The following is an 18673-nucleotide window of genomic DNA, read 5'->3' on the forward strand; positions in this document are numbered from 1 at the left end:
AGTAAAAAACACCAAGCTACACAAGCCCTATGCACGATTGGTAAGGTGTAACACAAGAGGCTTATTTGTGGTTCACTACTCTGTGTCATGCCTGACATACTCACTATACCTCACACACTGGTTTCATATTTATTTAAAAAATGACATGTATTATATCATTTGAAATCTAAACACGCCAATCAATAATGTCACTGTAAAAATATTTGTAACTCAGTCAGTGAAGAGGAGGTTACTTACCTGTAACTGGAGGGTCTTCAAGAAGTGTGGTTCCTATCTGTATTCCGTTGTGGGTTATGCATGCACACCATGACAGATAATATGAAAGTACTGTCCGTTGGTCTGCACATCCATCCTGGTTCACCTCATGCCTCTGACTGAGGTGATAAAGGGTGGGGTAGGGGGACTGACCACCTTTCCAGTTCCTTCTTCACCACAAATCAGAGAGGATCCGTAGCAGAAGGGGTGGAGCACAGGTAGTGAAATACAGATGGGGACCACAGGTCTCAAAGAACCTCCAGTTACAGGTAAGCAACCTCATCCTCTTCAAGTGATGGTTACTACTGTATTCCATTGTGGGTGATTGACAAGCAGTACTTAAGTAAGAGGAGGGTGCGAGGATGTGGATAAGGAGGGTTGAATTGAGAACCACTGTCCTGAAAGACGCATCAGGAGCCGAATCCTGTATCAGAGCATAACATCTTCCAAACATGAGAACGGAACTCCATGTGGTCACTTTTCAGGAGTACCACTTCTGGACATCTGTAGAGAAGCCATAGTTGTTGCATGCGCTCTAGTGGAATGAGCTCATACCACCTTGGAGAGCTGCAGGAGGGGAGAGTTGGAGAGCTGATAGAGTAGAATGCAGCCAGACATCCATTTGGAGAGAGACTGGATGTAGATTTCATACCCTCTGACTCTCTCTGCTATGGTGACAAACAATCTCAGAAATTTCCTGATTGGTTTTGTTCTCTGCAGGTAAAAGGCCAAGGCTTGTCAAACATCAAGGGAGTGAAGTCTTTGTTCTTCCATAGAAGCGTGCAGTTTTGGGAAGAACATGGGTAAGTGAAGGGATTGGTTAAGGTGAAATTCAACAGATACCTTAGGGATATACTTGGGATGTAGGTTCAAAGAAACTTTATCTTTATAGAATACAGTATACTACTATCATGGCTCCCAGTTCACCAACTGTGACGGAGTGGACTACATCTGGAGGCCCCCGCCTCACCCTGCTCCAGAAAAGAGCAAAGGAGAAGTCTGCCAGGCGGCCTTGAGTGGCTGCAGAGGAAGCAGCCAATCAGAGGAGCTGCTGGAGTGACCCATCAGGAGTGAGATGGGCCATGTAAAAAGCAGCAGCAGAGGCAAAGCAGTGTGTTGCTGCATGGAGCTAGAAGAGGGGAAATCGGGTTCCTGATTTGCTGGGAGAACAGCAGGACCACGGATAGCTCAGTGCGGGAGCAAGACTGAGCCCAGGAAAGGTTGCAGAAGAATGGGACAGTGAAGGAGCTCCTGGCTAGCTGCAGGACCGAGCAAGAACTGAGCCCAGAACCTAGCCAGACCAAGTGAGGGAACTGTGATGGGCCCTGCTGCTCTGACTAGAGCCAAGGGAGATCTGCCAAAAAGGACATACCAACTGAGGGTACCACAATGGGCCCCTGTTGGACTGTTACAGGAGAACAGTGTCTCCAGGGAGGAAGTAGGCAGGAAAGTAAAGCTGTATACCCCAGAAGGGGTTTTGTTTGTTTGTTCCACCCTCAGACAGTGTGTGTGACACTGAAGACATACTGAAGAAACCATCGGTGGCGGAGAGGCGGCACTCGCAAGCAGTGGGTGCCACCTCATCATCAAGAACTAAGAAACGGCAGGCTCACTCCCAACCAGAAGGGGGAAGCTTGCAAGAGGTTGGTACCTCCCCATTCCAAACTGAAAGACTGCAGACACTGAATTGGCCAAAGAGAGCACTGACAGAGGCAGGTGCCGATCGTTACACCACTCCTTTCATGGACAGTAGGGACATGGAATAAGTAGCTAAAGGCTCAAAGGGGGCCTTCTTAGCACTGAGAGAAAGAGACTGAAGTTCCATTGGGGTGGAACCTTCTAAGTAAGCAGGAAAGTCCTTATTAAGCCTTTCTATAATCTATTGGTTAGAGGGTGTAAGGAAATCAAGTAGACCTGAGTAGTTGGGATGGTATGCATTGATCGCGACAAAGGGTATTTGTAAGGAGCTGATGGATAGAACTTATGTCTTTAAAAATAGGATACAGCTGAGCACAATAGCTGTAGTTTCTGGTAGAATGCCACTTTGCTGCAGTCAAGATGAGAAGCGTTTCCATTTATACTCCTGGGGGCATTCTGCGTGACTGCATACCTGCAGAAAAATCCCCCTCTCCCCGCAGAATTCCTATGCTTCCCTGCAGAAAATGGCAGGGAAGCAAAGAGAAGCCATGTGGGGATGACCATGGGTGCAGTTTTTTGGGAGGGATTTCCCCCCACCAAACGGAGCTGAGACATTGGGGGGGGCACATGGGATTATGTGCCCCCCCAACTCACTTCTGCAAGTGGAGAGCTGCTTAGCTAAAGGAGGCTGTCTGCACTCTGCTGACTTCAGCTGAACACCACCTCCTGGGTCCTAGTGCCAGTCGTTCTCCCATTCTGTGTGCTGGAAGCCTTCCTTTTTTCTGTGCAACAGTGAGTGCCCGCAGTGGAGCTGGATACGGGTGGGTGGCAAAATGAGGGAAAGTGAGGTGAGGGTGTGGGGGGAAGAGGCAGTAGGTAAATAAGGAGGGTGGAATAGGGCAGGGGGAGGGGAATGTTGGAGTGAGGGGAGGAGGATGGAGGAAAAAAAGAGGATAGGGGAATTGCGGCGGGGGTGGGGGGAAGTGGGAGTTCAGCATGCGGCATCCCATCAGCAGCAGCCGAGGCTCCCCAGTTAAGCAGGTCCATCGAACTCTCACTCTGACAAGCCCTACCCCCCTACACCTGAAGCTCTCCAACAAGACCCACCCACAGCCCCACCGATCCCCAAACACCTGCACCTGGGCTCCCACCCCATCAAGCCCATTCCCCAAGTACCGGGACACGCCCACTGAATCCCCCACCAAGCCCCATCTGCCAACACCCAGACCCCCGCTGCTGAGCTCCAATCACCTTCACCTGGATCCCCTGCGGAGTCCCATTGCTCCTGTACCTGGAACCCCCCAATGAGCCTCTGTGCATCCATATCTCTCACTGAGCCACCCGCACCCAGATTTCCCCACATAGAAAACTCTCACCCCAAACCTGTATCTCCCACACACTAAGCCTCCACACTTGGGTCCTACTGGGCTGAGCCTGCCCACCCACACCTGGTGCACCTGATGCAGAGGGGCAGGGTCCAGGGGTGTTCCTGGGGCAGGCCTGGCCCTTGCACTGTCAGGGTCAGATACAGCCTCACTGCCAAGTCGCTGTACCAGGGGAGGTGGAGGCTTCAGGGTGATCTCCCACCTCAATGCAACCTGTTGCCTGTGCTCCCCACTGCCATGCTGGAGCCACATTTATTTACTGACAAATAAAATTTGCAGAATTTTAAATTTTTTGGTGCAGAATTCCCTCAAGAGTGCATTTTGCTAGATAACATTTCCTCATGGAGTCCTTTCTGCTATTAGAGAGGCTCTCTCATACAGCTGAGGAGCATGAACATTCTAGAGATGATGCCCATCCAAATATAAGGTGGAGCAATCACGGATTGTGGTGTCTGATCTTGCCATTGCACTGGGTCAGGAGCTCAGGTTATGTTGGGAGGATAATCGGTGGGCAAGATGACATGCACCAGAGGTTGGGGAAGCAGAACTATCTAGGCCAGAAGGGGGCAATCAAGATGACCTTGGCTCTGTCCTGTTGGATCTTGTGTAGAACTCGTGGCAGGAGCAGTGATGGAGGGAAGGCATAAGTGAACTAGTCTGACCAGGAAAGTAGCAAAGCATCACCGGGGGAGCGATGACCCAGGGCCCCTCTGGAGCAATTTGTGGTATATCTGCTATTCGTTTGAGAAGCGACTCTGGTTTGGGTTCCCAACAGAGCAGTAGTGCTCAACCTGCAGCCCATCAGGGTAATCAGCTGGTGGGCAGCCAGATCATTTGTTTACATTTGCACAGCCGCCCACAGCTACCACTGTCTGGGATTGGCAAACCGCAGCCACTAGGAGCTGCGGGCAGCCATGCAAATGTAAACAAATGGTCGGGCAGCCCGCCAGCAGATTACCCTGTCAGGCCACATGCGGCCCGCTTGCAACCACCAGGCTGCCCACCACTGCCACAGAGTGAAAATGTTGTGAAGTTCCCATTCATGGTAGAGTGTAAAGTGTCTACTGAGGAAGTCGGAGTGCACATTCAGCTCTCGTGGAAGGTAAGCGGGAGATAGTGTGATGTAATTGTTGATGCACCAATTCCAGTGGTTGATTGCTTCTGAATCCCGCTACCCCTTGCTTATTGAGGTAGAAGACAGGCACAGAGTTGTCTGACATTATAAGGACACGGTGAGAGTAGATGAATGGTCAAAAGTATTCTCACACCCTCCATACTGCTCATAATTCTAGGATATTGATGTGCATCTGGATTTTCAAGATACACTAGCCCAGGGGTTCTCAAACTGGGGGTCGGGACCCCTCAGGGGGTTGCAAGGTTATTACATGGGGGGTCGCAAGCTGTCAGCCTCCATCCTAAACCCTGCTTTTCCTCCACTATTTATAATTGTGTTAAATATATAAAAATGTGTTTTTAAATATATAAAGGGAGTGTCACACACAAAGGCTTGCTATGTGAAAGGGGTCACCAGTACAAAAGTTTGAGAACCACTGCACTAGCCCCTCGAGCTGTGTGGCTGTTCATATAGGCTCCCCAAACTAGCAGGGATGTGTCCATAATTATGGTTCTCTCAGGAAAGGAGAGGAGAGGAGAAAAGGGACCCCTATATTTACATAATGGGGATTTGTCTATCGTAGGAGGGAGGACAGTAGATTGGTTGGGAATGTCACCACAAGGTTCATGGAATGGTGGCTTAAGGAGTATCAGGACTGTAGCCAAGCTTGCAGGCACTGACGGTGGAGTCTTGCGAATTGGGTGATGTAAGTGCACAAAGCCATGTGGCCAAGTAGGGAAAGATATGTTTTGGCCAGTACCTGAGGGTTGCTTGCAATGAGACCTAGGAAATCACTGCTGATGGTCTGGGATCTGTCTGTGGGCAGGTATGCCCTTGCAGTGACAGAGTTCAAGACTGCACTGATAAAGTCTACAGATTGGGGAAGGACCAGATTTTTCTGCATTTATGCTGATTCCCAGTGAAGAAAGGAGGTGGAGCATCATAGAGGTTGATGCATAGGCTTCCTGGTGCGATTGGCAGCAAGGAGCCAATTGACAAGGTATGGAAAGACAGGACAGTCATGAAGTCTGACATGAGCCACTATGACTGAAAATACATTGGTAAAGATTCCGGGGGCGGGGCTGCTGTGTCGAAGGGCAATACTCTATACTGAAAATGGTCAGAGCCTAGCTTAAATCCAAGAAAGTGTCTGTATGTGGGGTGAATATCTATGTGCCACCTGACTCCTCGTTGTTTTTGTGGATACAGACTAATACGGCTATCCCTCTAACACTATCTATGTGAAAGTAAGTGCCCTTTCTATTGAGAGCCATGAACCACAGAGTGATGGAATTATTGCTGCCAATATGACTACACAAAATCTGAATTGTGAATGAATCAGTTGAGATGGCAATTGTTTTGTAGCATCAAGCCAAAGCTGAGGACACTAATGGTTCCGACCCAGAGCATACAGCAGTGAGAAGGAACTGGAGGCAGTCTGTGCTTCCTTTTATCCCAGTCGGAGACACAAGGTGAACCAGGACAGATGCATGGACCAATGGACATTACTTTCAAACTCTCCAGCTCCGTAACGCATGGTGTGCTTGCAGAATCCACAGTGGAATACAGTAGGGACCATTAGTCGAAGAAGAAATTATGGATACTCTCTGATATTATGTTCTGTAGACTAAACAGATAAAGGTGCCAAAAACCCTATTTAAAGGGGAAAGAAAAAATGATGGCAGATGCCCTGTCCAGAAAGGAAGGGTCTGACCTGCTGCCTCTGAGTCAGTCAGTGATTAATCTTCCTGCAGCTCTGTAGGAGGGGGAGGTCTGACGCTAAGAGCATCAGAGTGTCAGAAGGCAAGGAGCTCACTGGTATCAGGTAATGAGTTTCAGCTGGCCTGACCAACTCAGTGTACCTCAACTCACTGTAGTTATTGTTTGTATCTAAAAAAGTGACATTGGAAAACCAATAATTTTCTGATCATTAATATTCTTGTGTGATGCATGTGCATGCCATGTATTAAGAGTTATGGATATATGCTGGAATGATGACTAAAAAGCATTTAAACCAGGCATGTTGGGGAAGTTGGTAAATAGGTCTGCCCTAGACAAAGGAATGTATATTTGCTTCTCTGACCAGTCCCGTCATCAGGCAGACACAATAAAGGTCTTATTTACATACTAGGTAAACAAAGACATGCAGGGGAGGAAATGGCTTCCAGCAGGGAAGAGAAACTTTATCTGGGCTATAAAGAACAGGGTCTGACCCTCAGGTGATAAGTAATATAATCAATTGAAGGTATATAATATTGCTGTACATGCATTTTATCAAGTGAGGTGTTTTATGAAAGCCTATAACACACTGGTGAGCAATATCATTGTGAACTGTATGTACTAACACTACATAAGGAATTATGGATACTTATTTATATTATGCTTTACAGTCTATGACCAAAACAAAGAGGAAAAAGATCTCTCCCAGAGAGAAACATCACAGCTATCTACTTGTATCCGAGAAACTGAGCAATATGTGATGAAAAACAGTGGAAGCCCTATTTACATAAAAATCAGCAAGAGGGTGGGAACAAGGGAAGAACAGCATGAGGTTATCCTGCCTCCCAAAAACAGGTTATTGAATTTAGGATGATATAAACAAGCCTAGACGCCATTTTGGCATCCATCACTAGATGAACACATGGGACCAGAACTCGTGTAAGCTGGAAAGATCAGTCCTTCAACCAAGGAGGGTTGAAGTCTCTGGGCCTGAATTCAAGTGAGAAACCTACTTAGGCAAAGACCTTTCCACAGGAAAACAAGGGAAGGCAGCAGCTTGTACTTCTGTGGAAGATCCTGACTTAGGGAAAATCAGCCATGGTTGGGAAGAAGGAAGATTGGTGAGAGAAACCATCTTCAACAAAGTCTGTACCTTGGTAAATCTAGTTTTAGCCCTTTAGATGCATGTTTTTACTATTATTTGCTTGTAATCATCTCTACTATTATTTCTTCTACTTGGCATCACTTAACCTATTCATATGGTTAATAAATTTGTTTTATTTGTACTATATACCAACTCAGTGCTATGTTTGAAGGGAAGGGGGTATCTAACCCAGTTAATAAGACGTAATGCACTCTTGTCTCTATGAAGGAGCAACAACCTTATTTCTCTGAATGGCCCAGGTGAAGACTGAACATTTCAGGGCACACTGTTTTGGGGAGATTCAGGACTCAGGGTGTGTTGGGGTCACCTTGCTGATTGTAACCAAGGTTGGTGGAACCCAGAGTGGAGCCACAGACAGGCTGCTGGGATAAGAGCTGCTGAACCAGAGCTGTCTAGCACACAGACACTCAAGGTGTGGCCTGCATGCTTGTAAACTGGCTGTGAGTGTCCCACGCTGAGAACTCAACCTTTTATCGAGTTACTGAACAAAAAGTCAGCATGGGAGCTAGTTTTAAAAAATATATCAAGAAATATTTTTTGCCAATTTAAAGCTGTAAGTAGGGACAAGAAAGATAAGAGTCTGAGACACTTATATCTAGAATGTGATGTTTATGTAATAGAAGCTATGCCTACATGGTAATGTAAGCGTAGGATTAGTGGGTCTGCTGACTCGTGTCAGGAAACCCTAGGCTTGAGCATCTACATTGCATTTTAACCCAACGTGGAAAATTTTCTGGACCCTGTTCAAACCTAGGGCTATGGCACCCACACTGCAGTGCACAGACCCGAGTCAAAGTAACTATATATCAAAGATATTAGTACACTCCTCCCCAAATGTCGACACTCTAGCCCTAGGAACATGATGCACTGTGGGAAAACTCTACTGCCCATCCTGTTTCCTAACTGTGGTCGTGCTAGTGATGGGACTTGTGACTCTAAGGGGCTCAAGTGCATAATTAGCTCCTTTGATGGCTGTCTCAATAGAACAATTGCAGTTTGAGAAGGCTTTATACTGAACTATCATCTAATCTGAATATTGAGCTCTCCAGCTCTAGGCTGAGTCACATGAGCCAGAAAAGGTTCAGAGAAGGGCAACTAAAATGATTAGGGGTTTGGAACGGGTCCCATATTAGGAGAGATTAAAGAGGCTAGGACTTTCCAGCCTGGAAAAGAGAAGACTAAGGGAGGATATGATAGAGGTATACAAAATCATGAGTGGTGTGGAGAAAGTGAATAAGGAAAAGTTTTTTACTTGTTCCCATAAAATAAGAACTAGGGGTCACCAAATGAAATTAACAGGCAGCAGGTTTAAAACAAATAAAAGGAAGTTCTTCACACAGCGCACAGTCAACCTGTGGAACTCCTTGCCTGAGGAGGTTGTGAATGCTAGGAATATAACAGGGTTTAAAAGAGAACTGGATAAATTCATGGAGGTTAAGTCCATTAAAGGCTATTAGCCAGGATGAGTAAGGAATGGTGTCCCTTGCCTCTGTTTGTCAGAGCGTGGAGATGGATGGCAAGAGAGAGATCACTTGATCATTACCTCTTAGGTTCACTGCCTCTGGGGCACCTGGCAATGGCCACTGTCGGTAGACAGGATACTGGGCTGGATAGACCTTTGGTCTGATCCAGTACGGCCATTCTTATGTTCTTAGGTAAATTGTCTGTGTGCACCAGTTACGAAGGTAAATAGGGCTGCCAAGCCACCAAAATGAAACTTTTCAATTCTTAATTTTAAAAATGGGATGCTCAATGAATGTGTTTTGTATTTATTTCTGTCTGTTTTGAAGTTTGACATAAAATGTAGGTTTCTGAGCAATGAAGTGAATCTGCAAAGGTTGGGGTGCAGGGAGAAGGGATACCCAGCAGGCTGCATGGAAGTTTTGGGACTGTCTCCCACTCACTGCCATCAGAGTGCATGCTGCCCTAGCTCCTCTGCACAAGCAGCCCCAGGGAGGGTTGGGGACCTGGAACCAAGGGCCAGAGAGCAGAGCAGGGACCAAGCTGCTGCCTGCAGGGAGGGGGAGCAGCCCTGCCAGGGGAGAGATGATCCTCAACATCCTGGCAGCCAGGAACCAGGTTTGCTCCCTGCTCCGGGTAAACTCCATGCAGCAGTGAGAAGAAGTCAGAGCCACTGCTGTGGGAGAAGGAAGGGGGAGCATGCTCAGCCAGACAATAATGGTGCCTCCAATATGCTGCACTAGCTGCCTGCAACACTGCTCCGGTGCCGCCAGGACCTGTGGGATACAGTCAGAGGACTTACAGGACCTGAGTCAAGCTGTGGCCGCATGTACACAGGCAATCAATAGAGTTCAGACCCTAGATGCCAGCTTAACACAGGCTTGGCCCACAGTGGATTTGATTTAAATCAAATTGATTTAAATCATGATTTAAAGACTAGTCAGGAAGACTCAATTTAATCATGTATTTCTACATAAAAGTGCATTCTTGTTAAAACTTTAATACATATTCTTCACAATTCAGAGACACAGGAGATAGCAGGCAGTAAAAGAGACCCAGTTTGGGTCTCATCTGTCATTATAGGTTTTCCCTTCTAGTGAGAATGATATGGTAGATTTCAAATCAATGAAGGCTACACTCAGAAAGACCTCAAGACTTCTAGAATATGCTGCTCAAACAGTTTCACTTTTGTTTCTACTACCTGTCCCTCCCTTCTCACATTTATCTCCAGACTTCTTCTCTTTGTCCAAATCTATTCCACCCCCAACAATCTTCTTTTAATTGAACTTCCTGAAACTTTGCACTTTCAGAGAGAGGTAAGGGATTGACTCTGTGTACACAAATTTGCAGAGGGACAACAGAGTTGAGGTCTGTTATTTATTTAAAAATGTTTTTGCTGTTAACAAAACGTTATCTCTGAAGATAAAAATCCACAGTTTGAGAACTACAAAACTAAGCATCTCATAGACTTTAAGGTCAGAAGGGACCATTATGATCATCTAGTCTGACTTCCTGCACAAAGCAGGCCACAGAATCTTACCCACCCACTCCTGTAATAAACTCCTAATCTATGTCTGAGTTACTGAAGTCCTCAAATCATGGTTTCAAGACCTCAAGCTGCAGAGAACCCTCCAGCAAGTGACCCGTGCCCCATGCTGAAGAGGAAGGCAAAAAACCTCCAGGGCTTCTGCCAATCTGCCCTGGAGGAAAATTCCTTCCCGACCCCAAATATGGCGATAAGTTAAACCCTGAGCATGTGGGCAAGACTCACCTGCCAGAATCCAGGAAAGAATTCTCTGTAGTAACTCAGATCCCACCCCATCTAACATCCCATCACAGACCACTGGGCATACTTACCTTCTGATAATCAAAGATCAGTTGACAAATTAATTGCCAAAATTAGGCTCTCTCTGATGATATCTTTTAGACTGAGCACTGATTCCCGTTAGGTAGCTAGAAAGATTAGCCTAAATAATCTGTACAGTAGCCCCTGGAACCCCATAAGATTGGGTCCCTAATCCATGAATTACTGGAACTCATTTACAAAACTTTTTTTAAACATTACATGTATATATTGTCTCATACTATAGAATTAGAATTTGTAAGACCTATTCCATGATGAGATATCTTTGAGCTATAATATATTTTAATTAAAACCATCTTTAGATAAAATGCTTTCTGAGGAAAAAAACTATCAAAAAAATCCATTTTTTTAAAAAATCATTGATATTTATCCACCCTGGCTTGGACTCTGCATTCAAGCCTTTGGTTAGCACATTTGCAATATGGACACAAGAGGGCTTGGCTTGAGCCCAGGCTTAGAATTGGTCTTAAACTGCTGTGTAGTAGACATACTGGGGTCTGATTTTCATTAAATTAGCTCTTTTGTATATTGAGCGGGGGGGAAGAGAGTAACCAAATGGTATCTTCTGCAATACCTATAATATTTCTTATGAAACACATTTACCACTGGGCACTGGGTAAATATATTTAAAAATGTATGCAATATTTAAACTGCCAAAAGACAACCAAGGCAATCTGAAATAGATTTAACATTATTCATCCCATGATTACACAGCGGACAAAGATTCCATTTACCGTTCGGTATGCAATGGTGTGGCATGGAAACTCCTAAAAACTCCTGTAACTGACATTTCTACAGAGTCTGGGACTTGCTCTTTAGGCAGAGGGAAAGGAATCCTAAAGAAATGGAGTAGAGGAGGGTGCCATTAATGCCTAAACTTCACCAAACATTGTGGTCTCCAGGGTAACAGTTCAGGCTAGCTTATCAGCTTTGGAGGAGAAGTCTTACAACAAGATCTATATCAGAACATCCTGCCTACATTTATAGCCAAATTTTTCAAAGTTAAAATTCAGCCTTGGTTACCTAGTTAAATTTCCAGGTGTCCTGTCACCCTCTCGCAATTAATACAGAAGCCAATTGAAGTAACTAAAATGTCAAATTTGTTTTAAGTATCAGAGGGGTAGCCGTGTTCGTCTGGATCTGTAAAAGCAGCAACGAGTCCTGTGGCACCTTATAGACTCACAGACGTTTTGGAGCATGAGCTTTCGTGGGTGAATACCCACTTCGTCAGATGCATGTAGTGGAAATTTCCGGGGCAGTGGGAAATTTCTAGATGCAGGCAAGCTAGAGATAAGGAGGTAGTTCAATCAGGGAGGATGAGGCCCTGTTCTAGCAGTTGAGGTGTGAAAACCAAGGGAGGAGAAACTGGTTCTGTAATTGGCAAGCCATTCACAGTCTTTGTTTAATCCTGAGCTGATGGTGTCAAATTTGCAGATGAACTGAAGCTCAGTAGTTTCTCTTTGAAGTCTGGTCTTGAAGTTTTTTTGCTGCAGGATGGCCACCTTAAGGTCTGCTATAGTGTGGCCAGGGAGGTTGAAGTGTTCTCCTACAGGTTTTTGTATATTGCCATTCCTAATATCTGATTTGTGTCCATTTATCCTTTTCTGTAGTGACTGTCCAGTTTGGCCGATGTACACAGCAGAGGGGCATTGCTGGCATATGATGGCGTATATTACATTGGTGGACGTGCAGGTGAATGAATCGGTGATGGTGTGGCTGATCTGGTTAGGTCCTGTGATGGTGTCGCTGGTGTAGATATGTGGGCAGAGTTGGCATCGAGGTTTGTTGCATGGATTGGTTCCTGAGCTAGAGTTACTATGGTGCAGTGTGCAGTTACTGGTGAGAATATGTTTCAGGTTGGCAGGTTGCCTGTGGGCGAGGACTAGCCTGCCACCCAAGGCCTGTGAAAGTGTGGGATCGTTGTCCAGGATGGGTTGTAGGTCCCTGATGATGCGCTGGAGAGGTTTTAGCTGAGGACTGTATGTGATGGCCAGTGGAGTCCTGTTGGTTTCTTTCTTGGGTTTGTCTTGCAGTAGGAGGCTTCTGGGTACACGTCTGGCTCTGTTGATCTGTTTCCTTATTTCCTCATGCGGGTATTGTAGTTTTGAGAATGCTTGGTGGAGATTTTGTAGGTGTTGGTCTCTGTCTGAGGGGTTAGAGCAGATGCGGTTGTACCTCAGTGCTTGGCTGTAGACAATGGATCGTGTGATGTGCCCGGGATGGAAGCTGGAGGCATGAAGGTAGGCATAGCAGTCGGTAGGTTTTCAGTATAGGGTGGTGGTAATGTGACCATCATTTATTTGCACCGTGGTGTCTAGGAAGTGGACCTCTCGTCTAGATTGGTCCAGGCTGAGGTTGATGGTGGGGTGGAAGCTGTTGAAATCGTGGTGGAATTTTTCCAGAGACTCCTTTCCATGGGTCCAGGTGATGAAGATGTCATCAATGTGGCGTAGGTAGAGAAGGGGCATGAGTGGACGAGAGTTGAGGAAGCGTTGTTCCAGGTCAGCCATAAAAATATTGGCATATTGTGGGGCCATGCGGGTGCCCATAGCTGTGCCACTGATCTGGAGATATATATTGTCATTAAATTTGAAATAGTTGTGTGTGAGGATAAAGGCACAGAGCTCAGCAGCCAGTTGTGCTGTAGCATCATCAGGGATACTGCTCCTGACAGCTTGTATTCCATCTGTGTGTGGGATGTTCGTGTAGAGAGCCTCTACATCCATGGTGGCTAGGATGGTGTTTTCTGGAAGGTCACCAATGCATTGTAGTTTCCTCAGGAAATCAGTGGTGTCACGGAGATAGCTGGGAGTGCTGGTGGCACAGGGTCTGAGTAGAGAGTCCATATATCCAGACAGTCCTTCAGTGAGAGTGCGAATGCTCGAGATGATGGGGCGTCCAGGATTTCCGGGTTTGTGGATCTTGGGTAGTAGATAGAATAACCCTGGTCGGGGCTCTAAGGGTATGTTGATTTGTTCTGGTGTTAGTGTAGGGAGTGTCCTGAGTAGATGCTGTAGTTTCTTAGTGTATTCCTCAGTGGGATCTGAGGGAAGTGGCCTGTAGAGTTTGGTGTTGGAGAGTTGTCTGGCAGCCTCCTTTTGGTAGTCAGACCTGTTCATGATGACAGCGGCACCTCCTTTATCAGCCTCTTTGATGATAATGTCTGGGTGGTTTCTGAGGCTGTGGATGGCGTTGCATTCTGCACGACTTAGGTTATGAGGTAAGCGATGATGTTTTTCCACAATTTCTGACTGTGCACGTCGGCGGAAGCATTCAATGTAGAGGTCCAGACTGTCATTTCGACCCAATGTAATATACGCCATCATATGCCAGCAATGCCCCTCTGCTATGTACATCGGTCAAACTGGACAGTCACTACGGAAAAGGATAAATGGACACAAATCAGATATTAGGAATGGCAATATACAAAAACCTGTAGGAACACTTCAACCTCCCTGGCCACACTATAGCAGACCTTAAGGTGGCCATCCTGCAGCAAAAAAAACTTCAGGACCAGACTTCAAAGAGAAACTGCTGAGCTTCAGTTCATCTGCAAATTTGACACCATCAGCTCAGGATTAAACAAAGACTGTGAATGGCTTGCCAATTACAGAACCAGTTTCTCCTCCCTTGGTTTTCACACCTCAACTGCTAGAACAGGGCCTCATCCTTCCTGATTGAACTACCTCCTTATCTCTAGCTTGCCTGCATCTAGAAATTTCCCACTGCCCCGGAAATTTCCACTACATGCATCTGACGAAGTGGGTATTCACCCACGAAAGCTCATGCTCCAAAACGTCTGTTAGTCTATAACGTGCCACAGGACTCTTTGCTGCTTTTACAAATTTGATTTAGGGTAGCATTAATATTCTTATGCATCATTGCAGCAATTGAGTATTCTTTGGGAAGTAAGTCAGTACACTAAAAGCAGAGCACTCCTTGCGATCAATTACAATACATATATTTTTAATTGTACCAATATAACTTGCAATGGTTACAAAAACTTCACCATCCCACACACATATACAGACCCACAAACAGTTTCAGTGTACAGACTGAAATAAATATTGTCTAAAACCAATGAGTATTACTGGCAGAATGATATTATAGAAGCCTCCTAATCTCTAACCATTCCAAAGAACTATTTTAATATTGATTTAGACACAGTTTACACAGCACAGAAAGACCATTCCACAGGACTGAATTGGTTCTGACTCTCTGCTACTTTTTCTGCTCACATCTGGCTTTGGAGGGAAGGGGGAATGATGTAGATAATGCTTTCAGTCTTTACAGAGAATCATCTCCTTATCTTTATACTGGAATTTCATAGCCACTTGCCACTCATCCCAGGCCAGACCTACAGCAAAGTTTTCAATGTGGCCTCATCTTTCCAGGGACAACCTCTTCCCCACTCAGACTCTGTCTACACTGGCAATTGAATGACAAAACCTTTGTCTTTCAGAGGTGTTAAAAAAAAACCAAAAGACAAAAATGTTGCAGACAAGCCCCGCTGTGAACAGTGCTTTGTTAGCAGGAGTGATGCTAAAGCTGTGTAGTGTAGACATAGCCTACATCCCTTCTCAAGAGTTTCAGGGATATAATAGTTGGGTTTTTGCAGGATGGAATTCAGGTACACTGGTATGGTATATGGAGCACTGGAGACAGGGGCTGCTCCAACATCTTAGTTCAAAAGTCACTCCAATTAGTCTCTCATTTTCATAAACATATTTTAAAATAAAAGCAATTCCTATTCTCTATCCACTCTGATATTACACTAATAAATATAACTCAACTGGTTTATTTTTTTAATATGCTGTACAATTTGGTATTGGTTACCACAGCTACACAGAATTTAAGAGCTATGCTAAATTACCAAATTTCAGATTGTAAACAGTACTTTTACTCCCTAATACTTTACATCTAATTGTGATTTTGATGCAAAAATTGCTTGGGGAGTAAAGTAAATTTTTATTAGAACATAAAAACTGCCACACTGATTCAGATCAATGGTCCATCTAGCCCAGTATCCTGCCTTCCAATAGTGGCCAATGACAGATACTTCAAAGGATTGAACAGAACACAGCAATCATCAAGTGACCCATCCCCTGTCATCCAGTCCCAGCATCTGGCACTCAGAAGTATAAGGACTCCCAGAGCATGGGATTGCATCCCTGATCATCTTGGCTAATAGTCATTGATGGACCTATCCTGCATGAACGTATCCAGTTCTTTTTTTAATCCAGTTTTACTTTTGGTCTTCACAACATCTCCGGGCAGTAAGTTCCACAGGCTGACTGAGTCGTGTGAAGAAGTACTTCCTTTTGTTTGTTTTAAACCTGCTGCCTATTAATTTCATTGGGTGACCCCTGGTTCACGTGTTATGTGAAGGGATAAATAATACTTTCCTATTCACTGTCTCCACACCATTCATGATTTTATAGAACTTTATCATATTCCTCCTCAGTCACGTCTTTTTTAAGATGAACAGTCTCAGCCTTTTTTCTCTCTCCTCATATGGAAGCTATTCCATATCCCTAATCATTTTTGTTGCACTTCTCTGTACCTTTTCCAATTCCATTGGTCTGACCCCATGTGGCAGTTCTTATGTTCTAATGTCTTTGTGGAGATGGGGCAACCACAATTGAATGCAGTATTCAAGATGTGAGTTTACCATGAATTTCTATAATGCATTATGATATTTTCTGTCTTATCTATCCCTTTCTTAGTGGTTCCTAACATTGTTAGCTTCTTTGATTGTCGCTGGACCTTGAGCAGATGTTTTCAGAGAACTATCCATGATGACTCCAAGATCTCTGTCTTGAATGGCAACAGCTAATATAGAACCCATCATTTTATATGTATAGTTGGGACGTTTTCAAATGTGCATTACTTTGAAAACAGCAACAATTTGTTAATCAGTAATCCAGTTTTGTGAGATCCCTATGTAGCTTCACAATCAGCTTTGCACTCAACTATCTTGAGTAATTTTGTACTATCTACAAAATTTGCCACCTCACTGTTTATCTCCATTTCCAGATCATTTATGTTGAGCACTGTTCCCAGTACAGATCCTTAGGGGACCCTGCTATTTACCTCTCTCCACTGTGAAAACTGACCATTTATCCCTATGCGTTATTTGTATTTTTTTAAACCAGTTACTGATCCATGAGAGGACCTTCCCTCTTAAGCAAAGTAAGCAGACATGGGATAAGAGACACTGGTGAAGGACCTTGTCAAACACTTTCTGAAAATCCAAGCACACCATCCTAACTGGATTGCCCTTGTCCGCATGATTGTTGACAACTTCAAAGAACTCTAATAGATTTGTGAGGCATAATCTCTCTTTACAAAAGCCATGTTGGCTCTTCCCCAACATATCGTATTCATCTATGCATCTGATCATTATATTCTTTTCTACAGTTTCAACCAATATGCTTGGTACTAAAGTTAGGCTTACTAGACGGTAATTGCCAGAATCAACTCTGGAGCCTTTTTTAAAAATCAGTGTTCCGTTAACTATCCGCCAGATATCTGGTACAGAGGCTGATTTTAATCGTAGGTTACATACCACAGTTAGTAGTTCTGTAATTTCGTATTTGAGTTTCTTCAAAACTCTTGGGTGAACACCATCTGCTCCTGATGACTTATTACTGTTTAATTTCTCAATTTGGTACAGAATCTCCTCTATGGACACCTCAATTTGGGACAGTTCCTCAGATTTGTCACCAAAAGAGTTTTGTCAGGTATGGGAATCTCCCTCAAATCCTCTGCAGTGAAGACCTCTGCAAAGTATTCATTTAACTTCTCTGCAACGGCCTTATCTTCCTTGAGTGCTGCTTTAGCACCGCAATCATCCAGTAGACCCACTGATTGACAGGCAGGCTTCCTGCTTCTGATGTATTTTGACTGAACAGCATGGTAACAAAGACCTCACTTTATTTAACATAATCATCATCAATATGGGAAATAAAGAATCGTTCTCACAGTAAGGGCAGCCCATCTCCTAATCAAAGGCAGCACCTAATTCCAATTGATAATTAGCAGTACCCTAGTTCTTTTCCTGCTGGTTCATGGACCAATTTGGCCATATGACTTACAAAAATTAGGCCAGCTCACTTCAACAATAAGACAGCATATACTTGATCCTTGTAATGAGATCTAGAGTAATCTCAGGACAATCCCTGGAGTCCCAATTGGTGAGTTTCACTGTCTTGAAATATCACAATCCCCAGATTCCCCAGTCATCAAAACACAGGACAAAGATCACTTCCCCTAATTTAATTGTCATCTGGCTGTAAAGTTTCCTCTGCATGGACTGTCCTACAAGCAGTTAATGTTGCAAAGTACCAATAAATAACAAAATAACTTAAATTACACCATTTCAATGATAGTATCAACTTCTCAGTGGAGAAATGAAAATGCAAAAAAAATACCACTTCATGTACTTCATATCGCTGAAACAATCAACACCTTCACACACAGGCAAAAGTGATGCTGGAAGAAGGGAGGCAAAAGGATCCTCCTCGGCACTCCAGCATCATTTAATAAGTGGCAAGCTGCCCATCCCTCAAAGCCAACCTAGCTTAGACTTTCTTAAAGCTCAGAGGGGGACCAATCAGATAGCCTGACAAAGCCTGGCTGTTATTTGCTAGTGAATACATACATCTGTTCCATCTTCCCCAGGCAGCCCTGATAAGAGCATCCTGAAATGGTGACAAGAACAGCTAAGGCGGTTCCCTTGTTTGCAGAGGTCCTGCTGCATGAAACAAGGCTCACTTGGCCACCATAATCTTCCTAGAACATAATGGAATTGGAGAAAAACACATTAGCTAGTCTAATCCCAGGAAAAAGTAGTAGTTCACCCTCAGTGTCCACTAGTGCCAATATCTGGGGCAAATGCTATAATTTTCTTGTTGCCTCGTGATGTAAATAGGTCCACCTGTGTATCAAACCAATGGCCGTCAGATGGTCAAAAATCACCTAGTCCCATTCTCATTCTTCCTCAGCGGTTGTTTTCCTGAATGGAAGTGATTTTTTTTTTTTAAAACATTCACCATTTTCCAGAAAGGGCA

The 18673-nt window shown here is 44.5% G+C and overlaps 1 protein-coding gene across 3 annotated transcripts in view; it reads right to left on the bottom strand.

Annotated features, from left to right (window-relative positions):
- The window catches only part of EEA1 (early endosome antigen 1), a 154247-nt gene that overhangs the window by 117032 nt on the left and 18542 nt on the right, over positions 1-18673 (bottom strand). The window lies entirely within an intron of this gene.

The sequence above is a fragment of the Gopherus flavomarginatus genome, chromosome 1 (genome assembly GCF_025201925.1).
Source record: "Gopherus flavomarginatus isolate rGopFla2 chromosome 1, rGopFla2.mat.asm, whole genome shotgun sequence".
NCBI classification, from domain to species: domain Eukaryota; kingdom Metazoa; phylum Chordata; order Testudines; family Testudinidae; genus Gopherus; species Gopherus flavomarginatus.